The sequence below is a fragment of the Dermacentor silvarum genome, chromosome 3, assembly GCF_013339745.2.
Source record: "Dermacentor silvarum isolate Dsil-2018 chromosome 3, BIME_Dsil_1.4, whole genome shotgun sequence".
NCBI lineage: Eukaryota > Metazoa > Arthropoda > Arachnida > Ixodida > Ixodidae > Dermacentor > Dermacentor silvarum.
The window spans coordinates 177,527,463-177,554,477 of NC_051156.1; positions in this window are offsets into that span (position 1 = coordinate 177,527,463).

A 27,015-nucleotide genomic window follows, 5' to 3' on the forward strand; every position below is an offset into this window, starting at 1 on the left:
AAACACCCGTGAATGCCTTTCTTGTGAGCCACGTTGGCAGGTCGTACTTTTCGTGCTTAAACTGAGCAACAGTATTTTTTCTTGTATGTCCGGTGCTTTTCGCATTGCAATAAAGCAGGATAAAAAAGATTGTTCTCAAAGGAAGATCACCCATGGAACATTTCATTTTCTTTTTACCTGTTTAAGCCTTATCTGAAGGCTATATACTTCTGAATTTTTTTATAAACACTGCAGCGTGTCATTGTTTAGGCTATACAATACGCGTGCCTTTACTGAACATGCGTTTCGCGTGGCGGTGACTAAGTGCTGTGCGTACCGCAAGAGAGGCCATTTAAACATGACTTAGGTTGCAGTGCCTTGGTTATGGGGTCTCACAGTAGGAACATTTGCATGTCTTGCGCAGAACGTTACGTAAGCCAAGGAAGAGAAAAAAAAAGCTTCCGGTCTCTTCAGAAGTAGTTCCCCAGGAATGCGGATTGTGCAGTACACATTAGTTTTCACGACGCATCTGATTCACCATCGCACTTTTGGAATTGCGCGATGTGCTTGCTTTAGTTTTGTTGTTACTCTTTGCGCCGACTCTTTGCGAAATTGGAAGCAGAATATGATAAGCAGATTCAAGAAATGCGCATGAATTCACGCGGTCGAAATTCACGTGGTCTAACACGGCGTTGAGGCAGGTACTGCCATCATTTCGAAACTCGCCAGCTTGGTGCAGTTTTTTGCTACTTATATAAACGCGTCAAAATTTCGTGTTCTATTCCTTTCGAAAAAGAAACTTCTTGGTTTCGTAATGTAAGCCGAAAACTTGGAATCCTTGCCGAAAATCTTGCGTATGGTACGTCTCGGCACTTTCTTTATGATTCTGTTTTGCCCCGTCCCATAGCTAGTGCTGCCATGCCGTTCTTCCAATTGCGAAAGCGCGCTGTCTGCTATCTTTGTTTTCTTTTGTGAGCCCGTTTCCGTATACTGCAACGCGTTCGCATTCTCGAGACGAACACCGAGGATTCTCGCATGTCTCCTAATGCTAACTGCATTAATAATAATTTTACTTCAACTATCAGCCTCAATGAATGTAGGGGAGCAGCTCGCTTGTGTTGAGCGCGAGCACATTACTACAGTAGCATTTAATAAGCACTAAGCGTCATATATTAATGAAGTGATATAGTCTAAATTGAAAAATAAAGTGTGCGATTCCCTTTCCGGAGTGTCATGCGCAGTGCAGAATGAGTTCCAAGGAGGTTTAAAACAAAATCGCAATTTTCGTTTAATCCTCGTTCATGAGTTCACATTTTCGCATGCAGTTCACATTTTATCCCCGCGTGTCTCTGGACGTTTGCAAACTAAGAATAAAAATGTCGCGAGGAAGGAGCTCTGTCAAGAGTTACGCTTCGCCAAGCCTTTTGGACGTAGGAATTTCGTTGTCGCAGGAACATACGTCGCGATAGCCCTACTACGCAATAGAAGCAAAGCGGTGGTAGTCGATGCCATGTTCTTGTCAAAAAAGCGTATTTGTCCGAACAAAGCTGTTCGAAAGAAAGGAATTAGCCGGTTGCGAGCTTTTTACGAACGTGTCTTAGCAACCATCGAGGAATCGGACTTGTGCCTTGCCTCCTTATGTCAGCTATACAGTAACTGCTACCAAAGCGGTAGACACGTGTCCGCTGTTAGAAGCTTGCACGTGCTCTGAACTTTAAAAGTAGCCAGTGAAGGAGAGCAGTGAGCTCATGCTGAACTGGTTTCTGCAAGAAGTCAAATCATAGAGCATGGTGCAGATGGCAGAGTGCAGGGGGCACGGTGAAGGTGACAAGGGGAGGTATAGCATGGCGGGGGTGGCACGCGCCTCACTGTCAAAGCGAACACTGACGTTTTGCACTCCGGAGCTGGTACAGCCACTTCGAATAGACTTAAACACTCTATCTGCACACATAAAAAGCCGACCAGTTAGTTCGGCAAACCGCCTTACAGGAAAGCTTGTTTGACAATTGTATTCTAATTATTGTTTGATGTCATTAAAACAAATGTTAAAAGAAACTTTCGTTACTAACAACAAAGAGCTGTGGAATACTCATTATTAGTCATTAATATTCATTAGTAGTCATTAATAGTAATACTCATTTACTTTTTACTTAACGCAGGCCTTATCGCAGTGTGCCTATCTTAAAATGCATGAAAGAAAAGGGAATGACGGTGCGTGTGCTAACGTGCTGTTAGCACACGCACCGAGTACGCTTTCGAAAGAAGCGCCCCGGTAAATGTGAGCAAGAGTATTATAACCAGGCAGGTCTGAAGTTAAGATGCTTCAGCGTTTAAGTGGCAGGTATAGAGCAACCAAAATTCATAATTATTTTTGAGCAAGGCGACGGTAGTGGCGTTTTCAAGCTGACCTTGCCAGCTAACTCTATTTTAGCCGCAAAATACTGATGCGGTTTTGTCTATAGACACTGCGAAAGTTATTACTCGGGCTGCAATATGGGGTCACCCATAAAATTTCATACGTCATATACTCAGCACATTCCGAATGGTCACTATGATGATCAAATTCAGACGGGATGGCAGCATGCAGTGTGCTCCGTTGATATAACACTACGCGCAGAAAACAAAACTGAATATATGCGCTTTTTTATCACCTGCTTTCCTGTATTTTGTCTTTGGTATATCTTGGAAGCTGCGTCGACGTTTCTGTGTGTTTTATGTTATCACTGTTGAGTTGTCTTTAGTGTACTTACAGTAACTGACTCCGCATTGCAGTCCACTTTATGGGGCCTCTTCGCTCTTTTGTGCATTTATGCAAGGCAGCTTTAGGTTCCAGTGTGCTTGGTGTCTGTTTTGTCAGGGGATGCATTTACATCCGCTGACACCAAATCTGACCTTATCGTTCTTTATTTAGTTTTTTTGTGTTTTATTTTGTTTGTTTGTTTGTTTCTTTGTTTGTTTGTTGTTCGTTCGTTTGTTTGTTTGTTTGTTTGTTTGTTTGTTTGTTTGTTTGTTTGTTTGTTTGTTTGTTTGTTTGTTTGTTTGTTTGTTTGTTTGTTTGTTTTGGTCAGCGCCTGCCTGTTCTTTCATCTTTGATAAGCATCCGTTCTAAGTGAAAAGGTCTAGCCGGTGCCGTTGAGAGGCGCCAAAAACTCCTAATTATCACGTAACACAAAAAAAATATTTGAAAACGCGAGCACTACGAACAATACATCGAAGATAGCCCAGCCGAGAGATTACTAAGGTCCAGTATTTTGTTTTCAGCATATTTTATCTGCCTCTGTCCTGTCAGTGTCAGACTCCGTCACTTTCACCTAAACTCCTCTTCCATGTAAAGAGAATAGAAAGAAACCCAGATGCGTCCTTCGTGGCTACACATTTCGCGTCAACTCGGCAACAGCTTACAAGAAGTGAGAAAGACATACATCAATTACGTAATATGGAACATTTCCCGTGTTGGGTATTCGCAAGTGTGCCACACTGCGCGCTTGTCTTTGTATTTCGTCTTTCGGTAATCAAGGAACCCGTACTGGGTGCTCAGACGTCATTTGGTGCTTTATTTTGCGTTGGCGAGTGCGAGTTCTAACTAAGTCTCTTTTCGCTATCATTTCTTCGGTGAAAGAAATGAACGATTCTGCACGAAATGAAGATGCACGTTTTCTGGGTGAGCGAGCGATAGCGCAGGACTTGCTTTGAACGTGTCCTGTGGCCTATGCACACTGCGAAACATCTACCTCGCTGGAGTACTTAGCTCAGCCGTTAGAATAAACGACTGAAACTTTTCGGGAGGGATGCCTGCCCACCGCCGAGTTATAGGTACAACCGCTTCACGTTATAAGTGCTGAAGAGCGAAACAGTAGGCACCCTGCACAAAATAATATTGGCTTAATTTTCTTTTTCCTTTAACAATCAGTATTGTCTGCCTCTAATTGTTTCTCTCAGTATGCAAGGTTGAAATTCGTTCTTTTTACGGCATTAGTAGAAAGCGCTGCTCACTAACCGAGTATCTTTCTTTCTTCCTGTGTAACTTTTTTTATTGTTTTAATTGTTTTAATTGTTTTAATTTAATGGAGGGAGGGGAACTGCGTTCAAGCTGTGCACTTCATGTGTCAGGAGATGGCCTCACAAACACTGATTATAAGCTATGCGACAGAGGCTCATGCACTCCTAAAACTTTCGTAGCACGATGTCTCCAGCTTTAAACATGTATCTAAACGTTTTCTTATCTCGTTATACGTAAAATGGACAAGAATAGCGGTGTACGCTGAAATGATCCAATTTACCGAGAAAATTTCTCAAACAGAAACGCAACTACTAATTACGGTTTAAAACAAACATTAAGACAGCGAGAAAATACGGACAACTGACCCGACCTAAAACACAAAAAATCAGCATGAAATGAACCCTGAAAACCTATACTTACATTTTCCAGCAGTACAAATGCTGAAAAAACAACTACAGAAAACGAGAACGAGAGCGCTCAAGCTATGAGTCAAGCTTTCGAGTAGCGCAATGAAGCAAGCTTATTATCCGAATTACCAGAACAAAGAGTCACAAAAATCAAGGTGAGCAAGTTGAAACAATTTGAAACGGAAAAACTTAGCTGAGATAAAGAATGTCCTGACAGAGAAAAGACGGAAAATTGAATATAGGACCCCGGGAAGGTTTTCACAAAATCGTCCTGGAAACATGTGCACTTTACCCACGCAAAAGGCTATAAGAAAATAAAGGCTTCAATCTAAAAGTAAGGAAGTGAAAGAAAAAAAGAAAGCTTCCGCCTTAGCCCTTCCCGGCTTTTGCTGTTTCGCAATGCGATCTCTGCGCAGTGGATTCTTCTTCAAAGGCAAAATGCTAGAGGCCTTGGTCTCCAAAGGCAAACCATTTTTCGCTTGCTTGAAGTAAAAGAACGAGAACGAATGAAAATAAGAGAAACACGGTGAAGGTACGCGTCGGCTCGAAAAATACTGTCACGTGAAGCGTACTTTGCTTTAGTGGATTAACTTCCTGGGGTAAACAAAGGATGTTTTGCGTCGTGCTTGAACTGTGGTTTATGTGTTCGTTTGCTTTGAAACAGGAGTATCACGTGGTATATGTTGAAATACTAACCAGTCCTTCAGGTAATGCCTTATTTTTGTATAACTTTTACAGACATCGTTTCACTCCGGTTCACTCTCGGTGCTCGCCGAAGTTCTAGCCGCAAAGAGAGCTTGAGAAGATCGCAGCTGTACAGCTGAAGATGTCGAACAGAGTATTATGTTCTAGGCTCGCATAATTATTGCATAATATTTTGTTTTACGGTGACTGCAGTTGAGAGTAAAAAAAAAAAAACTGCGCTTACTGCGTGTGTGAATTATTTCCGCTACGTCGCTATTTCCATGCCACTTCATCATTCTCACCCTGTCATCATATGGCAAAAAAAGAAGACATTATGCAGATCATACGTTGCAATATATAAAAGTGAAGCTTTCTTGAAGCGACAAAACTATATTCGGTGCGCACAGTTGTCTTTATTGTCATTCTATGCAATCTGTAGTCTTGTGCAATGTTTGTGTTGCAGTCCTGCGCTGCTCCCGACTAAATTAAAGGCTATGCAACTTTACGAAATGTGTCTTCATTTAACTTCAACGTTCAAAAATACAATCCTAAACAAGCAATCAAATCACATATGCATCGCACCGGGTCGCTCAGCATTTCTTGGGTTCGCTGCGTGGTCGATGGCTTTGGACTTTGACTTTGGTTCAGTTTGCATGGGCGAAAGCTTCCCATTCAACCATCTTTAAGAAAGAGGCTTTGATTTTTTTATCCTTATCCTTCCAGTTTGCTGGCATTCCCTTACGTAATACCATGTACCAAATTGCACAACTAGCAATTATTATCAAATAATTCGTCGAATATAGCGTGCTATTAGATTATGAGGTCTGTGTGCTTTAGGAAGATACCGATTAGCCGATGCATGCGTCAAAGTGCAGTTGGGAGGTGCATGCGCTAACCACTGAACTGCGGCGCAACATTTGCGCTTGCCAATTTCTGCATGATTTTGCGCACCGAAACGGACTCGCATACGGATATTCTAGCCGCCGAAGACGACGCTGTGCGCATAGCAAAAAAAAAAAAGTTGTTTTTGACAAGATGCCCGTGGTCAGCTGTTGCAGGCTCCTTCTTTCCCATTTGATAGTTGAAGAAATTACTGAAATCTGCCGTTTCTGCCCCTCTTTGAAAGATGTAAAAACAAATATATAAGACTTGATACGAATCTATCTTTTTATTGCGATAGCAATTATATGGACACACCAAAGCAGCTTTCTGCCGTCGACGTCGCCGTCGCCGTGAGGTTCCGTATGACGTCAACGGCGACGAAATCGTCGCCGCGCTCCGGACGATGTATGTGCGAGTGAAAGGGCGCGAAGGACGCTCGCTTTCACGGGGAGCGAACGCACGTCGGAGATCAAACGCGCGTTCTGCGCCGTGCTCCCTGAAGGGCTTCAGAATTAAGCGTCTCTTTCCTCCTTTCCATATACAGAGAGCAAACGCAACTTTTTCCGTCGCGCGAAAGGCTGTGGGGGGACGGGAGGGAGGGAGGGGAGGCGACGTTTAGCTGCGGCACCAAATACGTATTTATATAAAAACGCCGACGGCGTCGACAACAGTTCTGCGCGTTGCTGGTGCTGCTGCATGTCCAAGTTTATACCGCTGATAAAATTACTATCCTTACTCCGTATAGCTCTCTGCTAATTTGCTATCGCAATTGGTGCTATAGCTTCGCCTTTCAGGTTAAACTGCGACAATTTTTTTTTCTTTCAGCAGACGTTTTGGTTTCTTTTTAAGAGATATTTGTCTATGGTGCCTCCAGGCGAGCATACTTGCGTAGTGTCGCCGTCCGAACTTGCAGCGTGCCATGTTAAGAAAGTTACAGCAGCTCATTACCACAATTCCTGGAAGGCTAAGGAAAACAAAATCGGTACGGGCAGTGTACTATAGGTACAGAGACATGATCTGGCAAAGGAAGATGAAGCGGCCCGAAAAGGCAGTGCTGCATTTTTCACTTACACCAAACTTACACTGCACTTACAACCCAAACGTTTTGTCCTTTGGTGTCTGTCAATTAAGTACAAGCCATGGGTCGATGATTACTGCTCTGCACAAGTTTATTGAAGCGTTCGGAAGGTTACGCTGGTAGGCTACCGACTTTGGAACACTTTTCCCCCCTAAGTTTATGCATAGGCCCTCCCAAATTCTGCGTTATCATTAAGTTGCCTAGTGCTTCGTTTTGGATGTTTGCCTTTACCCCATTGGTATTTTGTTGGGTGTACTTTTCAATCAGTCCAGTGTGGCCAATCCGCCTCATGGGTACGAGCCATGTTTTCTCTCTCCTTTCGCATCCCTTTACTCCTCCCCCGGTACAGGGTAGCCAACAGGATATAACCTCTGGTTAACCTCCGTGTCTTAATTTCCTTTACCTTTTTTCTCTCTTCTCTCTTTGAGGCAACAACAACAGTGATGCGATGGCGAACTTAAAGAGAAGCCAACTAAACATGGATTCCTGTGTTCATGAAGCTTTCTGAAGGCTCGACGAAATTAGTTGCAGAGTTGCACATATGTGTGCAACTCTGCACACACGTGCAACTATGTGCGTGCACATATGTGCACATATGTGCAAGACTTGCACATATGTGAGCTCTATTTACGTTTTTTCTTCCTGGGCGATACTCCTTGTATAGAAATTTCGCTGATAGTTGAGGGCTGCAGAATGATTCATACCAATGGAGTGCGGCAGAGCAAAGTAATACTGCCGAAACTTTCGTACACGAGTGATTTTTAATTGAATTCAGAGGGGAGACAACTGCGGCCGCCGAGGCTGGGAATTCAACCGGTGATATCTCATTTTCCGCATATCCGAACGCCACATAGACGCGGAGTCCGCACAACCCTTTCTGGTGCAAAACAGCCTTATTAATTTCACAGATTGGACGCACACTTTATTCTACTGTTGAATTCGCGCACAAGAATAATTCGAGAGTGTGCACGACATTGTGAATAGTTCATTCGAAGCGGACTAGCACTTTCTTTGTTTCAACATAGCGGTGCCTTTCACCTTGCTCGAACTTTCCAGCTTTGTACAGACGCGAACATTGCCGGGCCGGGCACGCTGCGTTCATTGAGACCCAGCTGATTCCGGGGGAGAGAACACTCGTGTGCTTAGATTGAGGTGCCTGTTAAAGAACCCCTGGTGGTCTAAATTAATCCAGAGTCCCCCACTACGGCGTGCCTCGTAGTCAGATGGTGGTTTTGGCACGTAAAACCCTATAATTTTTTTTTATTCTGGGGGTAATTTTTCAGCTTAATGGAATACATTCGCTCTAATCCACCCTAAAGCCCTTGAGCTACGTATTATGTTTTCTTTGGAAGGACCAACACTACCTAGATAGCACACGGCCCGTTCATTCCGATCCAGGGCGTCATGCTACCTGGCCCAAAATTTCCATTGCCAAGCCTGGCGTGACGAAAGCAGTGACGTCGAAATCACCGTTGCTCACTCGGGACCATCCCCATTAGATTCTATAGCAGTGGGGCCAGGTAGCATGACATCATAGATCGGAGTGAGCCAGCTTTGCGCTACCTAGGTGGTGTAGGAAGGACTCGGAGCTGCTGCGTCCCGACGCCCTCGCATCCGTACTTACATCATCGATCAGAGAGGCGCGCGTGTGAGTTCGTTTGTATATCTGTGTGTACCTTCGTTGGGGCGCGTTTCTCGGTTGCGTTTGCGTGTGATAGTGCGCGTATTAACTTACGTGCGTTGGTGAGAATGCGTGAGTGTGTTTGCTTGCGTGGGCTTTGACGCCACGCCTTGAACCACGTCTCGACGAAAATGTATTGCGATATCGGAGCCTAAAAGTACGATGTCACTTCAACACACGCGATTTGAAGTGGCGTCAGCCTCACACCTTAACTTCCTACACTTTTACCACGAAGGTCTGCTCAGGGTCTAGCATATTTGCTCGCTTTTTATGGCCGCGTTAGCAGACTAAGTGTGTGTGGCGTAAGCCGTGTCATTTCATCATCACGTTATTTCATTATCATCACTCAGCAATCGTCCTTCCTTTCAGAGAATTTGTTCTCCGCATTGGCGCATATGAGGATATAGCTATCGTGTGTGCGCGCAAACAAACAGGTTGAAGAAAAAAAAACAGCATGAAGTCCTCGTGAGCTGATTCGGGCGCCTTGCTTTCCATTTAGCGAGCGGGCGAGCACCGCTCGCTGTCCTAGGGCATACTGAGGAACCAGAATAGCTTCTTTACACAGGCGTATTGGATGATGGCCTTCTAAACATGTCTTCCTGTGCTGGTTTCCTTTTTTATGGAAGGCACTGTCATATCTTTTTTTTTACCTTGATGAGAGTTTTACTGCATAGATCGGACGCTCCCAATGTACACAGTACAGCAGCACTGTAAGCGGTATTTACAGGCCACAAATAAATGCTCGTTTCGTTACGAAATATTGATTTTGTGAAGGACCGCGAAGGTCACAAGCAAATACTGGTAGACCAAACACAGACATGCCATAAACTCTTTATGCAGGCTCCCGGTCACTACCTTATAGCACTCAATCAATTCGGATGTGGTGTTCTAACGATGGCCGGTCGTTAACAAATGCATTCTACGTGCCTTCCGCAAAATGTTGTGACATTTGCCTACCACGCGCTTCTGCTTGCATTTACGTGTGAAAAGATTAGCAGATTCCCAGATCCTACTTGGAGTCTGGGATTTTAAGTAGGGCTAAAAAGACAAGGACAGACATAAGAACGACAACAGACGGGGTTCTTATGCCAGTCCTTGGCTACTAGCGCTACTTAACTTCCCACTATGACAGCCCTGAGTAACAACAGCGTCTTATGTACCTCTATTTTGACTTTCATCCTTGATTACTGTGACTCAGTAAAATGATAAATGATATAATTTTCCCTTGAAGTGTACGAGGGGTCTGGGAATGCATAAAAGCCACACGCCATAAATCGCTTCACCTCGACATGTAAAACAGAGCTTCTTATGTGACAAATATATTTACCGCAGCAGCCTTTACGAAAAAGACCGAGTGTCGGTAATCAGCGAACAAAGAGGAAGCTCTGCAGGGGGTTAAACCATACGAAATGAAAAATAGTGCACCATTTGGGCCTAATACCACGTCGCTCCCATTCACATGGGACTCGTCTCTGACATTCTAATATTACCCAGGCTTGCTAAATATCTCCAGCACTAAGGCGTGCAGCTAAGCTATAGTATCAGCATAAAGCTCATAGACCTTGCTTCTGCTGTATATACTAAAGTTTATAAATACATGACTACTTGATCGGTATCCCACATAAAATATCTTCAGAAAAACAAATTGGGTATTCATTTCTATCAATCTTTCTGCAATCTAGTGTAAATGAATACAGCAGGAAGTCTCCAAAAATGAATGCGGTTATTTGTATGTCTGCTTTTGGAATAAGTTCAAAGCTGAATGATGGAAGGGTGACCTCATCCCGGTACCAAAAGTCGCGAAAATTTTTTTCAAGACGAAATTACTTCTTTCGGCCAGTGCTCAGGCTAAAGTACTGCAGCGGCACACGCGTACTCCAAGGAAACGTTCCAGCATCAACATACGTGGTCATCCGTGCTCTTGAATCGAGACAATTACGACTTAATAATTTTTTTACATATATATACAGCTTACTAAGCGGGGACCAGTAAGACTACACTAGTGATGGAATTGGCATGCTACTCCAGGTGTAACAGCTAACCCGGAGTGAAATAATGAGATCAAAAAACGCATGTTTATACATACAATCGCCCGAAATGTATTTGCCCACAAGTTATTTACAAAGACCCGTTGAGGCCTGCATCGCGAAAAAATGCGACAAGAGTCTTAAGCGCGGACAGGCGCTCACAATACTAGGCGCCATTTTATGCAGGGACTTGCATTTGCTGTTGATGTTTTGTCATTTCCTCAAATCTTTTTTATTCTTTTTTTTTGATCTAGCGTTTGCGCATGCTTAAGTGTCATTTGAAGGTTCTTTTTTGTATTTGTTCATTTTTAAGGCAAATTTAATTTTACATTTTACATGCAAGTGAAATGCAGCATTCATAGGCGTGCTGCTTACATTCGCTCCAGTTGGACTCCATTTAACTCTCCCTATCTGCGTATCTGCAAGAACGTCTTGCAGCTCCGGATGCTGATCGTTTTCCTTGAGAGAGCTCTTGAGGTTGTAAAGCGTCAGCCCTAATTGAGAAGCACCACACATTCGTCAACGTACTTTTTTATTGCAGTATACTAGCCGATCGCCTTGCTTCTTTGCACGTGCCCCCTATCACCACCTTGCAACACTACCTTCAGACAGGCGCCAAGCATCGTTCTCTAAAACTATCATCAAGTACACCGACAAACTTCCCTCGGGCTTCACCGCTGCATCTAAACCATCGATGCCCCCTTGGTGTCTTATTAGCCCCACAGTACATCTCAGTGTAGTGGTAATCAAGAAAAAATCTGAGCTATCGTCACCTGTGCTGAAACAACTGTCTCTGCTTCTTCTACACGAGAGGTATGCGGACAGTGTACATATTCAACCTCCAGTGTTCGTCCGGTGCTGTGGTTGTCCCAACAAGAGCTACTACCATCAGTTTCAGGACTGACCACCCAACGACATCAACATCTGCGCAACTAGCTGCTCTTCGCGCTGCACTTTGTTTCGTCAATCGGGAACCACCTAGACATGGTCAATCTTCAGTGACTCGAAGGCAGCCCTACAAACTGTGCTATCAGCTCTGCGTCGCGGGCCATACGAACAGCTCGTATTCGATATTAGATACCTACTCCATACATCACATGAGAAAGGACACCACGTGACATTTCAGCCGCTTCCAAGTCACTATACGGTGTCATAGGGAACGAAGACACCGATAATGCCGCTCGGGCATCTCTTGACGACACACAGGAAGAAGCCATACCACTCTCACGGTCCGATGCAGCCAGCAGACTTCGAGTGCTTGCACAGGAGATCATGCTCTCTCTATGGTGCACAACAAGCGGCCAGACCAACCGGAGCAATCGTCAATACCACCTGACCTCTTTGACGCATCTCTGTATGCCAACTGGACTCCGCCGAGGAGAGGCCACTATGCTTTGTGGCTTATGGCTAGGGGTGGCATTCACTAAATCTTATTCATTTCTGATTGGAATGGCCGACAACGCTCTTTGCAATGCCTGTCTTTGCGAGGAGACGCTAGAACACATTCTATGCGACTGTCCTGAATATAATGTTCAGAGACAGTCCCTGGCGTCTGTTCTAGAGCACCTTGACAACAGACCAATGTCAGTTGAAGTGATTCTCACATGTCGTCTACAGAAGACATTGCAGCTGAAGGCGACGAAGGGACTACTTCGGTTTTTGAAAGAAACGGGCTTGGACAAGCGGCTGTGACAGTGATGTCACGTACTACGCAAGAGGGACGGACTGTGACTGACGATGTGTGTGCAGTGCTGTGTGCTCTCTCTCTCCTCCCCATCTTTCATTCCCCCTCATCGCGCTCCCATGTGTAGGGTAGCAAACCGGTTGTGCTGAACTGGTTAACCTCCCTGCCTTTCCTTCTCCACTCTTTCCTTCCTTGCTTCTTTTTCAAAAAACTATACCAGAGGTGAAACTTTCGAGCATTGTCGCCTTCTATCGTTTCTTTCTTTCATCGGGTTTCGCGCTTGCAGTAAGGCCACCGTCCATTTTGTGGTGTCTCCGACCACCAGGGGCGCCGCCAGGGGCTTACACGGGGCAGGAAATGAACCCATCTTTAATATTGCAACTCTTTCCCACTCTTACTCGGCATGAAAACTTGCGTGTGTTGTTCTCTCTTGTTCTTTCTTCTTCCTTTCTTTTTCCTTTCCTGACCGCCCACTTCCTCCTCCCCCACTGACCCTTGTTAGCCTACGTGCATTTCCTTTTCTCTCTCTCTCTCTCTGCACGAATGCCTATTCATTGCTCATGGGAAGGGCGGACAGTGCCATTTGTGGCATGGACGCAGCTCTAAGAGAAAAACAATTATTTACTGAAAGGCAGAGAGGTCGCCCAGAGCTATAGCTTGCTCTGGCCTGCTACTCTACACTGGGAAAAAGGGACGGGGAGGAAAAGGGCTGTATAACAATAATTATGATATGAGGACGAGGCGCGTACATACAAGTTCACAACGTTGACGCATCTCTAAAGCCATGAGTCTAGCACTGGCTTGTAGAAAGGCTATAGTGACACCCGTAATGAAGGCTACGCTCTTTGCATTAGGCCAAGGACCCAAAAGAAAATTGTCTGATAGCGGCCTCTTATCGACGTTTGCGACGGAAAAGACCGTTCTTGCGCGTACGAGGGACAAACGCGAAATAGTTTATCAAGTGTTTCTGGCACCTGACAGTATTCACAATTTGGGCTAGTATCACTGCAACCTATGAGATGTCTATAACGCTTGATGAATGCGACACCAAGGCGAATCCGGTGCACCATGCTTGTTTGGCTTCTTTAGACCTTATGAGGCATACGGGAATTTCGTTTCAGGGTCCCACTTATGCAGTGTTTGTGTCTGTTCGTGAGAATGAAATGCGTACTTCAGAAGCATTATTTAAAGCAGTTTTCCCTTCAGCGTCTGCCTGTTCATTCCCTGTAACGCCGGAGTGTGCAGGTATCCAGTGAAAGGTGATATTGTGGCCATTTATATTTGCATGGTCGAGACGCTGCGTGATTTCTAGAACTATTGAATAATATGGGCGCCATCTGAGGGCGCCATCAATGCTTTCAAGAGCTGATTAAGAATCGCAGAATATCGTCCATGAGCGAGGAGGCTCCTCGGAGAAAAATCGAAGTGCCTCCCGGATTGCAACAAGTTCTGCGGCAGGTGATGTTGACCGATGGTCTAGTTTAAACCGCCGAGTGATGATGATATCGGGTATGACGAAATCTGCAGTGGGAGCATATGTTGTGACAGACACATCGGCATACACGTGCTCAGTATCTCCGTCCTCCGCATAAATGTGGAACAGGATGAGTTGCATGAGGCCAATGGATGGAATGAATGACTCTTCTGTAATTCCAGGGATCTGCAGCGTAACGAAAGTTTTAGCCAGGACCCACGAAGGTGTTCTCGGAATGCAGGCGGGAGAAAATATTGACGGTAGAAAATTCTGATGGTGCGATATAGTTCAGTTCACTTCAGTTTTATTCCTTAAAGGCCCCTTTTTGTGGGGCATTACATAAGGGGTGGGATTTTTTTTATATTAACAAACAAGCAGTGAAAATTGTTTTAGTTTTGTAGGTGATCATTAATACAGTCTTGAAAATGAAGCGATGGTGACGATGTCCCGGGGCAGGCCGTTCCAGTCTGTAGCTGCTCGGAAAAAGAATGAGGCAGAAAAAGTAGTTCAGCTCTAAAGCACCTGTTGTGTGATTGTCCATCCTCCGAAGATCACAGGCGTGCCCTAGAACAGAACATCCTGGGGGCGTGACATTTTGGGTCTTCGATGTGCAAGGCCACGAAAGCACAGCTTCCTTGATGTCCCCCCACCTGTATGACCGCTTGTGAAAGATGTGCTTTCTTTTCTTTATCACTCTCTCTCTCTCTCTCTCTCTCTCTCTCTCTCTCTGTGTCCTTTTTTAACACCTATTTTCCAAACCCAGTGCAGGGTAGCAAACCAGATTCTAACATCTGGTTAACCTCCCTGCCTTCCTCACCATCTCTCTCTCTCTCTCTTGAACAAATATGCTGGTATATATACGTGTGCGTGCACACTTTATGAATATTCTTCTCTCCTTGTTCTCACCTTTCGCTTTCCTTTCCTCAGCGCAGGGTAGCCAACCGGGCTCAGCACGGTTAACCTCCTTGCCTTTCTCTTCTCACTCCTCTCTTCCTATCACGTGTCAATCTGTAAGTTTAATCAGAAAGCCGCGGCAGTTGTTACGGCGAACGCTTCTTTGTGCTCGAAATATCGACGGCAGTAATCTTCATACTAGCAAGACACAAGTAAATGGCAAGCACATGTCAGTGAGGAACGTGTGGCTCTAAAGCGGCACAATATTCAGCACTATTTCTACATACGCTATTTTATTCAGTGTCGCTGCCAGAAAAAAAACGAGAACAGCAGCTTCACGTGACAGGCAGCACGTCAACTGTAGAGCTCTTCACACAACATGAAACATTTTGCTACTGTAGTCATATGTGACCAAGATTGAGTCACACATCGTCCTACCTACTCATTTCCGCTGCGTTCATGAGAGAAGCATTGTGGCAACGTGGTGAGATAAACATATGCGTTGGTTCCTGCTACGCCGAAAGAAAACGATTAAAAGAAGGAAAACGACACAGAACGCCCATTCAAGTGAAGGCTACAAAATAACTAAGGATGGGGAGGGGGTGGAGCATATACCGAGAGTGCGTCAAAAACAAGTGGATTGCGCGATCGAGCGGCTCAGCGACCGGTTGTTTTGTCAAATGGATGGGATCCTTGCCTTGATTTCTTGCTTCTTAACAACCTCCATAGTCGCAGAAGCACGGCGCTCTATCCCTTATATTTTCTAACGACATTACCAATTCATCAGGGGCGTGCCGGTCTGTCCGCCGCCCATGCTGTCATGCGAGAGCCGGTGTCGTCAGGTTCATATCGGCGAAGCACAGTATGTACGGGCCTACAAGAGGTGCTGCTGCAATCTGCACCTGCCAGTATCCGATGGAATGATAAGGTCAACGGCCAACGTGCACTGTATTGACCGGACGAAATACCACGTCTCACCTGACAAGCTTTCTTTTATGTATGTAGTATATATAAGTGCTCTTTCATGGAGCGTATACATCACGTTTGACCTTAAGCACTGCCAAAAAACAAGCGCTCTCAAATACAGAAAGGCATATCAACAAATGTATGTTTTTCAAAAGGGTTTTCCCTTTGTCCCCCAGATAAATGATAGCTTTTAACATGGCTCAGATTGTATGACTTAGAACTAAAAAAAAAAAAAAAAGCCTGCTTCCCACAGCAATTTCTCTTTCAGCTTCTATCACGAGCGGCATGCGGTACATTGTATACATTTGCAGCAACTGCTGCAATTTAGTCTACTGCCAGACAAGGTCTTCAACTTTCATGATTATTTACTTCAGTGCGAGATCAAAAACTCACTGCAAGACGTTTTGTTTGATTTCCCGTTTAGATCTATCAGCCAATCGGCGGATGTGTATAGTGCTTCATAGACGAGTGCTCTTCAAGCCGCGTCAATCCACGGAGCTCTTCGAGAGAGACCTTTCTTTATTGAGTGCTATGTGTTCCAGGCCATCGTGATGCACCCCGGGCCAAGACAAGCATTTGGGAAGTAAAATATTGAAGTCCAGCACCTGTAAAATATCATTAGGACGGCGCTTAAAGCGAGGGAGAACGCGAATGGAGGAGAGGGGTTGGCATTGTCACTTGTTTTAAGCGTCTTTTCAAAGATAAACCAGTGCCAACTAGAACAGTTTGATACTATTATCCGTGGACAATCCTGAACTCGTAAGCGACACTTTGAGTATACGTGAAGCCCACTGGCGTAAACATTTCAGGTACGTCAAAAAATGAAAAAGAAAACACGTTACATAGGCCTTACCTCACGTTCACGTGCTATTCAGAAAGAGTAATTTTCGACGCAGAAAACACAATTGTCTCAGAGGCCTGTGCAGACACTGCTTTTTCAGAGGTACATTCCGTTTGAAAAGCAGCAATATTGCTACGTATGATGTTTTGCATCTTTCCGCGCAGCTAAGGCCATTTCAGCGTGAAGTTTTCTTATCTAATATAATGATGACGATTAACGACACAAAACAACTCACAGGCTATAGAATACGTGGTACGGGAGGGGCGATCCGGAATAACTTCGACTATTTATGTTGATTTAACGTGTAGGTAAATCTAAATACAGGAGTGTTATAAAAATAATCCCCCCAATAGGAATGTGGCCCCCGCGGGCAGGAACTAGAACCCATGACCATTGTGCACCGCAGTAGAACAACACGATATTGTTAGCGCTTATAATGCAGCGCAATTAAAAAAAAAACTTAGACACAGGTAGAGCTTACTGAAACTTGTTTCTTCGAATGAACAGTAAATATACGCGAGAAAGGCATAGCCGACTATAGCCAACTAGCCGAGCTGCCCACTCTCCTGCAAATTTTCTCCTCTTGATATCTTAGAATAAAATATTTATCAATGCCTGTCCACAGCGCAAAGGTTCCTGAGTGCTTCCTCCTTTGCTAACCTTCGCGTACGTAATGTTCACCAAGCACAAATACGACAAATATGACACCCTCACAATGTTAGTAAGCAGAAAATATATGTGCACTTTGCATTTTGCTAATCAGGAAAAAAAACTATACTAAACAAAAGTGAAACGCGGCTGAAGAAAGGAACCACTTGAGCACGTCCTGGTTTTACTAGAGTTTCTGTAAAGGAGAGAAAAAAAAAAGGCGAAACATGGATAAATCTGAATTAGAAGCGCTAGGCATGCGCCACTCTACTTCACGCTGCATATAATGTGAGACGTATGGAGCTAGGTTCTAAGTGCTAGTACGTGACAAAGAGTGAATACGCGCACACGAAATATAATGCTTGTTATCCTGATTTACAAGTAGTAGAGCGGGGATAGTTGCTAAAGTTCAGCCGTAAAGGTCATCGCGGAAAACGTGACTAGGCTTTGTACTCTGTAGTGTTCAAATACAATAAAAAAAGGCTCCAAGTGCACGCCTGTGTGGAACATCAATTTTTCAATTTTACAGAAAAGCAACGACTGTTTCTTCATAGTGTACAGAGGTTTAGGTGCATCAGGACGTTGATACCATATTTTCAATCGTAGAACGTTCTTGCTGGCTAGTTAGTTCATACGTGAAGGAAGGTTAAAACTGCGCGAAAAAAAAAAAGAACGAGGACAAGCGGAAGGAACACACAAAACAGAACGAGCGCTTAACAGTTGGCAGTCTGCGCCCGTGGTGTTTCGTGTGTTCCTTCCGCTTGTCCGCGTTTTATTTTTTTTCTTCTCGCGCAGTTTTAACTTTCCTTCAAATATTTTCAACGCTCAGGAATGGCGAACTTCTCGTTTAAAACAACGTTTATATAGTATAATAAATTAAAGACGTTTGTGTATTGGTACGGATGGCACTTGGTGATTTTTTAATAGTGGTCTTGTTAACGAACAGCGGCTATTAATAGCTATAATAATTAGCAGCTTTTAATAGTGTCCTTGGGCAAGCAGATTAGTGTGACCATCCGCCATCTCTTATAACACCTCCCTTAATTACAGTTTTGCCTGCTTCTGTGCATCACAGATGAGTTACAAGGATTTGAAGTATTCCACATATTTTAGTTTTAATGCGTCGCATGAAACCTAACATAGATTTGAAGTATACGGTAGGACGTTCCAATTTTAAGGAACCGTAGGTGGGACCTCTTGTCTAATTAAGGAATGAAACAATGAACCAGCCAGTAATAAAAGCCTTACAAATGTGGTAATACAAATTAGAACAGTATAGATATTTTAACAAGAAATTACAGTGCAATGGTAGAGATAAAAAACTCTGCATCAAATAAAATAAATTTAAAATTTCAGATTACCATTAAACAGATTAAAAGATGCATGTAGCCTCTTTCATAACGGGGCATTAGGAATTCCCAAAATAAGTTGGAAGAAGAAGTTCAGTTCCTTTTCCATGGTTTTTATTTATTTGCACGTACTGTCAATCCCTCATGGGATTATAACAGGAAGTGCAAGTACAATGGCAGGAGTTGCGAACAAATCGAATATAAATACAATACATAATTACAAGAGTGGTATTGCAAACGCTTTGCTATGCTAAAACAACAGAATTAAATACACCATCACAGATTCAAGGTATGGATATAATTTGCGGTTACCTACTAGAATATGGTGTGAAAAAATAAAAAGTTGTCGCAGTTTCACCTGAAAGGCGAAGCATCAATTGCGATAGCAAATTTGTAGAGAGCTATACGGAGTAATGATATTAGCTTTATCAGCTGTATAAACTTGGACATGCAACAGCACCGGCAACACGCAGAACTGTTGTCGACGCCGTCAGCGTTTTGCCCGCGTTCGCTCAAAATGCGTGCGGCGTTGGTGACTGTTGCCGGAGCCTCTGATATAAATAGGCACTTGGTGCCGCAGCTAAAAGTCACCTCCCTTCCCTCCCCCTCCCCCCCCCCCACCGCCTTTCGCGCGTCGGAAGAAGGCGCGTTTGCTCTACATATATGGTGATTGTAAAAGAGGAAAGAGACGCCTACTTCTGCAGCCCGGCGCAGAACGCACGTTTGTTCTCCGCCGTGCGTTCACTCCCCGTGAAAGCGCGCGTCCCTCGCGCCCTTTCACTCGCACATACAGCGTTCGGCGCGCGGCGACGATTTCATCTCCATTGACGTCATACGGAACCTCACGGCGACGGCGACGGCGACGCCGACGGCGCAAATCTGCTTTTGAGTGTCCATATAATTGCTATCGCAATAAAACAAACCAATTCAAGATAAAACGAGTAAACATATGAGATGTACAAAATACGTGATTAACATTATAAACAAAATGCACTTATGCATATGATGCATTACACACAACCTCAGTGTCGATAGAAAAGCACTTATAGATGGAAAGGGCGTACTTCATAACTGTTAGAACATCAAGAAGAAAGAAAGCATTAAAAAATATGTAGTAATATGTAGCTAATAAAGTACGCAATATTATATAGTATCTATAAAATCTCGGCAAGTTAAAGACCGCACAAAGAGCGATGGAACGAAAAATATTAGGTCTAATTTTAAGAGACAAGAAGAGAGCGGTGTGGATCAGAGATCAAACGGGGATAGCCGATATTCGAGTTGACATTAAGAGGAAAAAATGGAGCTGGGCAGGCCATGTAATGCGTAGGATGGATAACCAGTGAACCATTAGAGTTACAGAATGGATACCAAGAGAAGGGAAGCGCAGTCGAGGACGGCAGAAAACTAGGTGACGTGATGAAGTTAGGAAATTTGCAGGCGCAAGTTGGAATCAACTGGTGCAACACAGGGGTAATTGGAGATCGCATGGAGAGGCCTTCGTTCTGCAGTGGACATAAATATAGGCTGTTACTGATGATGCTGAGTATATATAATAAGGGTGTTTACAAGGGGTTTAACTAATGTTGGTTACAAAGAAGCAAGCTAAAAAAAGGAGGGTGGAGGGAAGTGCTGGCATACGAAGATCAGTGACAAAGCAGAACAAGCAAATCAAAACTCTAAAGCGAGTTGATTTTTTTCCATAGAACTAGCAAATATATCTTATGACCAGATGCTACAGATTAACTCGTTCAGGTTATTCCACAATTTTTTCTCTAAAATAAAGAATGAATTCTTAGAGCAGTGGGTACGAATGGGATATTCATTGAGTGCTTGTGTGTGTTTATGGCGCGCTGGTCGTGTTTCAGTTTTATAGATTTATCTAGAGGTATCAGCGTTAAACTGGCTGCGTAGAGCCTGGTACACAAGCTTAGAACGGGCTAGTACTGCTCGGTTTTATACTGTTAGGATTCCGGCTTTCGAAAGTAGTTCAGTGGGCGAGTCTGTTAGATTATATTTATTGTACATATTCCTTAGTGCTTTCTTTTGTACAACTTCTAGTTTGTTAATTAGTTGCTTAGTGTATGATAACCAAACAACCTTTGAGTGTAAACTCGCTCAAGGACTGAGCTGAAAAAATATCTAAAAGCTAGAATGTTTGTATAGGGTGGTGCTAGTCGGAGTTGTCTCTCAGTCTCTCAAGAAAGAAAAGGCGTTTCATTGCAGTGGATGTTACGTGGTTAATATGGGAGTTCCCTGTGAAGTGGTGTGATAATGTTAATTGTAGGTGCTTGTGTTCTTGAACTCGTACCAGTGGTGCGTCATTCACGGTATACAAAAGCTCGAGAGACTTTTTTTTTCTTTCTAGTAATTGATGCAACAGCAGATTTCTCAATATGGATAGTCATCTGCTAGTCAGCACATCGGTTAGACAGTGCTTTTAAGTTGTTTAATGTTATGAGGTAATTATACGAGTTAATAGTAGGATAAAAATGCAGTCGTCGGCAAATAGTACAATATTTCCTGTGATTTTTTATATTAGGTCAATATTAAAAATTAGAAATAAAACTGGAGCCAGAACACTTCCTTGGGGTAAACCCGATGTTACGTGGGCTGTCTGGGAAATCTCTGTGTTCACTTCCACAAATTGAGTACGGCTGGCAAGGTAGTCACGAATCCAGTCAACTATGAAGCTTGTTCCTGGCGTAACCTCAACTTTTCTTATGAGCTTTTGGTGTGATACCCGATCGAAGCCTTTCCAGAAATCAAGTAGGATGAGGTCTGCTTTGTCTCCTGCTGATCGTTACTAAACTTAAGGCTGTGTGTTAGTTCCAGTAATTGAGTGACAGTAGAAATTCTAACCCTCAGCGAACGCCACGTTGATGTGGTGACATGATTCCGTCCTTTTCTAGAAAGCGGTTATATGTTTTAGTATGATGTGCTAAAGACGTTTGCGCACGGTGCTCGTAAGCGAAATTGGTCGAAAGTTGAACCGGTCGTTTTTGCTGCCTGTGTTATTTATTAGGACAACATTTGCGGATTTCCAATCCTTTGTGAGAACACACGATGATAATGACTTGTTAAATATTATGCAATGGTACTTCGCTTTTCATTATGCGTATCGTTTCAAAAGGGCATTTGGTATTTTGTCTGGTCCTGATCCTTTTTTCGTGTCCAGGTTAGGAGGAAGGTCCGTACTACTGCCTTCGTTACGGTCAAGGGGCTTAGTCTGCTACTAACGGTGACATCTATTTGAAGTAGTTTGCCATCGTAAGTTGTGAAGGTAGAAAAAAAATTTATTTAGGAAGTTAGCGTTATCTCTGTTAGTTGGGGCGACGCTACGGGATCACTCGATGCATTAGGCTTAAGGAAGCTCCAGAACTTGCTCAGTACTTGCCCAGAACTGGCTCCAGAACCGAACGCAGTGCCTCCGAGGCTACAACCCACCATTTCTCCTCAGACTCAGCCTAAGTGTTGCGCAATACCTAACTACTGCCAATCATCACCAACTATTACACCTCCCGTGGTATGAGTAAAAAAGAGAAATGCAGATCGGGGAACGTAAGGGATTAAAGAATGTTCGCAAATATGCGTGGTAATATCTAGCATAAAGAGAGAGAAAAAAAGCACAGCATATCCACGGGGTGAATGATGATGAGTGGGCGAAGCTCCGGAGGGAATCATCGGTAAACCGTGAATCTTCCGTGTAATTCGCCATCCATCATGTAAAGACCTGAGAAACACTGTGTGTATATATACAAAATCAACTTTAATTTGTTCTTAGACGATGGATGGCTTGCGTTGTCCCTTCATTATGACGGCTTTATGGTCCGTGAAATGAAGGGAGAGCGGTTCCGCTGCCGTGCCACTTCGGCCTCCCGCTCTCGTACGGCAGGATCTTGGCGGCGGCGTCGCGCAGCTTCACGACGCGCTTCTGCATCACGGGCTCGCAGCTCGGGATTCTGTCTGCGAGCGCGCGCTGCCGCCGCCTTGCGCGCTCGCCGCTCCGCAGCCTTGTCTGCCTCCATCCGGTGACTCCGAGCGAAAGTGGAAGCGCGCCAACAGCGAGCGGGTTTTATTACAACGCTGCCCTAGTGTACGTCGCCGCACTAAATCGAACGATTGACTTCCACCAATGACACGCGCCATATGTCACGTCATTCCTATGTTATAACAGTGCCCTTCATTATAATTGCACCATCTCCCGCTTAAGGGGACGCTAGCACAAACGCGTTAGAAACGTGCAGTACTCTCTAGTAAGTGGGAGAGGCCACAGCGTCTTACGCAGCCGTTTACACATGCCGGAACGTGCACCGCGTTTGCCGACGCCATCACATGACTGCTGAGAGAGTATAACCCCCGTATTCATAAACGCTCCTCGACTTGAACTTGACTTGCCACCGCCTTCAACGCGTTTCGAACGCGCTGCCCAAGGCGGTGGCAAGTCAAGTTCAAGTCGAGGGGCGTTTATGAATACGGGGGTAAGGCGGAGAGGCCACAGCGTCTTACACCAGCTTCTTACAGGGGCCGTAACGCGCTAGCACAAACGCGTTAGAAACGCGCAGTCTTTCGTTAATGTTGGGTATTTATTGTCATCGTGGTGCGTGTGTCCATGTGCGCTTCGTGGCGTAGTGGTTAGCGCCGCGCGTACGGAAGCGAGGGGTCCCTGGTTCGATTCCGCGCTACGGACACAACTTTCGGAATTTTTTTTCATAAAAGTAGACGTGGCTACCTACTACTACTACATACTACAGAGGAGGGACAGACCCACACCCTAAGGAGCTTCGCCCCTAAAAAATTCGGGGTAGCTTGCACTAATGGCGCCTTGCGCGATTAGTGCAAACGGAGCTGATCACAGTCCACCGCGGAGCTGATCGGTTCCTAAGCTGGTCCTGGCTATACGAAGTGATGCTAAGTTACACGAAGTAATGGCAAGTGATGCTAAGTTATACGCAGTAATGCCAAGTCATCGATTTGCAGCGGCTTCTTCGGCTAACCGTGCTAGGTCCAATCGGCGTCGACGCTGGCAGTCTCGCTTAGCAGCGCGCCGCGATTCTTGGTAAGCGGCTTCTTCCTCAGCAGTGCGAACCTTCCTTGGTCTCCCCATGTCTACGTCTGGCGCACCGCCGCCGCGCACCGGCTTTCATACGGAACGAAGGAGCGCATGCACAGTTGCCGTGACGTCACGTCTGACTCGCGACGCATGCGCAGTAGTGCGCACCTGGTGGCGAAGTCATAGGGGAAGTGTGGCGAAAGCTATGCCAGTGTACGGGCGACGAGCGCAGAGGCGCGACAGGATGACGTCACGTCGCATGCGCAGTAGCGCGCAGCTCGCGGGAGCTCGGCGGAGAGGTGTCTGTGTCGGGAGAAGCCAACACCATCTAGATAGTGGTGTTGGCGAAGCGAGCGGGCACTTCGCCGGCGGTTACTAGGCAACGCGAGGTGACGTCATCACTCTGCGGAGTTTTTTCGGTCTATATGACAGACAGACTACGCTCGGCATAAACAGCTCCGCCGTTAAAAGAGCAGAAGAGGACGTTCGAGAGATCCAGCAATTGAACACTGGGCACTTATGCCGCCAATGTACTTCCAACAGATTCGACACAACAAATATAAATAATGCAAAAAAAAAACAGCCAGCGACAGTTTTGCGGTTGTAGTAATTGGACAAGTCATTACAAGATGCGCCAATATTGGTGTTTAGACTATTCTAACGCATCCAAGATGATATACCCTTGATTGTACCCTCATCAGGTTTTTCACGGTAAAAGAAAGAAATAGTGTTTTGGTATCGTTTTTTTTTTTCTGTGGTTTCTTTGGACCTTGCCGCATAGGTCCAAGAAACCTAGTTTCGAAAATGGTCTTTATTACGGCTAGTTAGTACCGTCCGAAGTGATACACGGTGGACGTCCTACCAGGAGCGAAAGCACAAAAGGTAGTCAACAATCTGTTCGCTTTTGCAAAAGTCGTGCCTATGCGGGTGAGCCAGTTTAATGAAGAACAAGTTAGTCTTTCTAAATGTTTCACTAAGATAAAAAGACTGGTTCCTTCACAGCATATTCAAGAATTGGACGCATGGCTGAGTTGTGTAGTTGCGTATATATATATATTTCTGGGGAGAAAATTTAGATTGCGCTCTTTTACCCAGAAACAGAAAGCGATATATGTATATGGTAGCTTAACTGTACTGATAATGCTCTCTTCAATTTGAACATCACAACAAAGTTGTGAGCGGGCACTTTCGCGCACATAACGGCACGCTCATTAGGGTTTTGGAAGTTCCGTGCGATGCTCGTTAAAAGCGCATTTATTTCTTTCTCTCTCTCTCCCCCTCTCTCTTTGTCTTTTTTTTTTTTTCATCGCAGCACCCTTAAAGAAATGTATGTTCTGGAACAATTTCTTAGTCAGTTTGGGCCTTGGGACTTATGTTTTAGTTGTTAATTCTCAGTGAACGCGTCTCGCTTAGCATCTGGTTTATTTTGTTGCATCGCTCAACATTTTTTATCTTGAGAGACCATGGCCGTCTCTTCTCAGCTACAGAAACCACGAGCAGTATTCTCCGCCGCACTTGAGGGCATGACATCATTCGCGTCAAGGCACGCGTGGTATCTCCTAGAAAACACGGGGTGGTAAACGTTAAAGTTATAGCGCACTGGGCACCTTGCACAGCTCGACTCCGGAATGCAGCTCAAAATGATACGTCTTGATAACGCAGTTGATGTATGCATAACGCTGCTTGCACTCACAGAAATCTTCGTTGTTTTTTTTTCAACACCATGGCTTCTTCCAGCCTATGGAAGACGATGAGTGCACAGTCAACAAGTTACACACATGTGACGATGTATCTGTATGCTCCGAGCAAACGCGTCACGCACTTGCAACTTGACACTCAATTGCAAAAGCCACTTCAAGCACTTCGAAAAAAAGTAACAACACTTTTGCCTGACTATACTTGTTTTCCCTATATATACTTTTAGTCACACGAAATCTAAGCATACTGTGAAAAGGGGCGCGGGATGCAAATAAGTAAGTGCAAATTAACGTGTCCAAGAAGAATATTAAGTGGGAGGAAGAGGGCTTTTGAGAGAGCACACTATCGCGTGGGCAGCATTTTTACACCGTATTTAAATACAGTCGCATTAATGGAAGCAGAAATATCCTGCGTGAGAGCCAGCGAAAGAAACCACGTGCATAAGTATACCTATTTACGTAGTCAGAGCTTGCGCATCCCTCTCCGCCGTTGTCAGCCACAATGTCGCAAGTGATGGCCCCGTCTTCCTGAAACATACGTGTTCCATCTTTAGATGGCACTGCCGTTCATGAGTACTTTTTTTTCTGCGCCTAAGTTCTTTTTATTTCGGTTTTCCACAAAGTTCGCGTGAAGTCTGTCATAACATACCAGCCTTTTAGCGGAAATAGGTAGAACCAAGAATATCTTGTTGAAAGAGGGTTACCTGTTTTTCAGTCGCCGTGTTTTCTTTAGCGCGCCTACGCTGCATTTCAGCACCAGCTTCAAGTAAAACTGCGCAATGTAACGTTAATGAATCGAGACACAGAAACGACGGGAAGGAGCGCGGCGTTTTTTCTGTCTTGTTTCATCCCCTTTATATTGCGCAGCCTTGAAGTTGATATTGACGTGAGTACATTCTTTACCTTTTTTCCGCTGACAATTTTTCTCATGTCAACCACTATTATAATGTTATTGCTCGGCGCAAGACGTGCTTTCATGTATCCGAGCTTTATCGAATGTCGTCGCCGATTCTATAGCGAAAGACTCTGGTGTAGTATTGATTGCATGCGCGACGCGAAAACTTGTGTACGTTCCGGAACGTACGCGGAGCATCAGCAAGTGCGCTGGAATGTACGATGAGTGGTGCATAAATAGCCGACGAGTTTGGCTCGTAGAAAATCAGATTTCGACGACCGATGAGAGTGCTCACCGCTATCGTTATGCTTACAGTGCCGCTTATTTTTCTGGGCACAAGTTCGCATGCATCCAGATTATAATATCAAAAGGAGAAAGGCAAGAGCTAAAGCACTCTTGCAGGAGATAGAACAGCAGAACCAACTGGCAGCTATAGTTGATGCTGCCTGTGTGAAAGGTAAAGAAGCCTATACGGTCGCTGTATCAAATTCTCAAGGAAAGGTTCAAGACGCGACCACTATTTTTACCAAGGAACCCATGGTGGCGGAACAAGTCGCAATTGCTCTAGCCATCAGTAGTAATAAGTGGGCCTTCATTTACAGTGATTCAAAAGCCGCTATAAAATGTTTTGATAAAGACTACGCAGCTGGATTTGCAGCTAAACTTTTTGAAAACATTAGGATTAGGAGAACAGAAATCCGATGGTTTCGTGCGCATATGGGAAAAGTCAACAAGACTCGGGTAAACCTCAACGAGGTTGCGCATGACTTGGCATG